General features: G+C 46.7%; 1 pseudogene; it reads left to right on the plus strand.

Annotated features, from left to right (window-relative positions):
• Positions 1-1,091: 1,091 nt before the first annotated feature.
• On the plus strand, positions 1,092-2,482 carry LOC111174131 (TM2 domain-containing protein 2 pseudogene; annotated as a pseudogene).
• Positions 2,483-3,092: the final 610 nt, after the last annotated feature.

The following is a 3,092-nucleotide window of genomic DNA, read 5'->3' on the forward strand; positions in this document are numbered from 1 at the left end:
ACTCTCCACATGGTTTTGGTGGACAGCCCTCACTGAGAACCTCTGCTTTAGAAGGAGAAGTCAAGGGCAGCGGCCTTTCCTGATGATACTTCTCTTCCCTGCTCGCTCTGGCAGGGTGGGGTCAGTAGCAGGATCCATAGCAAAGAGACACAATCCGGAAGGCAGAAGCAATACACATTTCCTTCCTTCCACCGAGGAAAAAGGTGTGTCTGCTGTGCGCCTGGCACTGTCCAAAAGGGATGAAGAGTGTAGGGAACCAGAGAGAAGGCAATGAACCCTTTGGGTCCCCGGAAATGCCCCCATCTCTTGGAGACAAGACTACTGACTGTAGGGTTTGGTCATGAACCAAGAACGATGTTCCAGTTAGGAGGCCGAAGGAGACTTCCCTCAGATCTTCACTGAACGAAAGGCGTTATTTCCCAGAGTGCAGTGGCATGTTCTAGAATCTCCGTCCCTTTATGAATCAGTCATTGCCTTAGTCCGTGAGACTTGACATGCTGTTGTTCTTGCTTCTGTCTCTGACCTCATTTCCTGGTGCTCTTCCCTCCCTCAGTACCCTGCAGCCGCACCCCCCTCCTCCAGGACTTGAGATAAAATCCACCTCCACAGAGGCCTTGAGATACCACCAAGAGCGATTCCCTTCTCGGGACCATGATGTCCGCTCTTACCTGGGCTCTTTAAGCCTCTGCTTCCATATAGTTGCCTGATTTGCTCTTCCCGGTCTCTGCTCAAATATCACCTCCTCAGAGAGGCCCTTCCTGACCTCTTTATCTAAATAGTACCCTACTTCCTCTCCATCTCTTTGCTCTGCTTCATTTGCCTTATAGCTTTTATTGTGGTATATTTCCTGTTTGGTGGTTCATTTTCCATTTTCCCTGATAGAGTGTAAGCCCAAAGAGCTGGGACTTGTTCACTGCTGTATCCCAGCTCCTAGCACAGTGCCCAGTACAGAGTGAATGCTCAATAAATATTTGTCATATGAATGAATTCAATAAGGTTTTATTCTCATTGTATTCATATGTATATTTATTTTCTATTAAAGGCAAGTGATACTAGACTTTTAATTCGAGGTAAATGGTCTACTTTTTAAATGAGTTAGTGTCAGGAAAAGAGGAATCAATTTAAAGAAAGATATTAAGTAAGTGGAAGCATAAGTGATCCACAGATGTGATATGACTCATGAGAGTGATGCGAATGACCGGCATTTGGGAAACACTGGTCTAGAAGCAGATCAGCAAACAAAGAAAGAAGCACAAGCCTAGAAGTAAGGGGAATATCATCTAGTCATCCAAATCAGGATGCTGAATGATAAACTTTGCCTACCTGCAACTGCAGTCTCTTGCAGTGTTGAGGTACAATTCATCTGGCATTTACTGAACATCAACTATGAGCTCAGTGTGACTGGGGGGTAAGTGAGATATAGAATCCAATCCCATTTTCAAAGGTGAACCTCGGAGACAGCCATGGGCACTATGACAGTAGAAATCAAAATGTGATCAATGCTATACGAAAGGTCCAAAGAGACCACAGAAGGGTAGCATTTGTTTCTCTGGAGGTAATCAGGAAACCCTTCTCTGAAGAGGAGAAATTTGCATGGGACCTTGAAGAATGGGTAAGATTTCAATAGGCAGAAATGGGGGCCAAACCAAGGCATTCTGGACAGAGGGAACACCAGGCAGAATAACAGCAAATAATATAGGGAAATGAGCTCACAGGGCACAGTGAAAAAAAAAATCTATGCGGGGCTGCTTGGAGAGGCCTGACCAGGCGGGGCTTGGGTCAGCGGTGCTGGCCGGGGTTTGCTGTTGAGGCCGGCTCTCCGCCACTGGGCCCGGGAAGATGGTGCTGGGTGGTTGCCCGGTGAGTGAGTTACTTCTCTGCGGCCAGGCGGCTTTGCTGATGGGGAATCTCCTTCTGCTGCATTGTGTCTCTCGGAGCCACTGGCACAACACTACCGCTGAGCCCGAGCCCACATCCGCTGGCGCCACCCACCTGGAGGGCGCCACCTGCTCTGCGAGCTGGGGCTATGGCGACCCCAGTCTCCAGTCATCCTTTGCTCTTACCTACCCGATGAATTTATAGAGTGTGAAGACCCAGCGGACGATGTTAGAAATGCAATGGCATCCCAGGAACTTGGTTATGGCTGTCTCAAGTTCGGTGGTCAGGCCTACAGTGGTGTGGAACACACCTCCGTCCAGTGCCGCGCCCTGGACGGAATCGAATGTGCCAGTCCTAGGACCTTCCTACGAGAGAATAAACCTTGTATAAAGTGTACTGGACAGTACTTCATAAGCACTTTGCTCTACTCCTTCTTCCTGGGGTGTTTTGGAGTAGATCGTTTCTGTCTGGGACACACTGACACAGCAGTAGGGAAGCTCTTGACACTTGGAGGACTTGGTTTTGGTGGTTTGTTGACCTTATTTTGCTTATTACTGGAGGGCTGACGCCAAGTGACAGCAGCAATTAGTGCACTGTTTGCTAAAAAGAGTTGCTGCCGTGACCCAGAGAGGCAAGTCTCCTGAATTCACCTCTACAGGCTCAGAACTCTTCCTTGTTATCAGACCTGACCATTACCTTCCTCTTTGGAGGGAATGGCTTTGGCGAGGGAGGTTTCTTTGGACTGTGGATTTTCAACCCAAACTTTACTTTGCAGACTGGAAATGACAAGCAAACAGTATTGTGGGTATCAAGTTTGTACCTTTCCTCATGTACAAAAAATATAAAGGATAGTGATTAACTTATAAGCTGCAGAAGGGTTTCCATAGTCTTTATTTCTGTGCGCTGCTGTATAATCAATCCTTTGGAGCAAGTGGACCCAACAGGATAAGTAAAGTGAATATTTTTAGCCTTGTGCCTCTTGTGACTGAGTCCTCATGAGGTGAAGATCGGAAGCTGAACCAATGAAAATCTTCAGCAGAAGTAGAAACGGCAATGGATTTTAGTACACACTGAAATTCTGACTTTCTGAATTTAAATTGCAGAATAAATGTTGCCAACCTGGAATGCTCATTCGGGTGTTTTCAGTAGGTAGAGTGAAACTCAAAATTATATTTGTTGTGCTTAAAGCTAAGCATTTGAACTGAGCCTGTTAA

The sequence above is a fragment of the Delphinapterus leucas genome, chromosome 10, assembly GCF_059928025.1.
Source record: "Delphinapterus leucas isolate spDelLeu-1000000601 "Yukka" chromosome 10, BTC_Dleu_Yukka2, whole genome shotgun sequence".
NCBI lineage: Eukaryota > Metazoa > Chordata > Mammalia > Artiodactyla > Monodontidae > Delphinapterus > Delphinapterus leucas.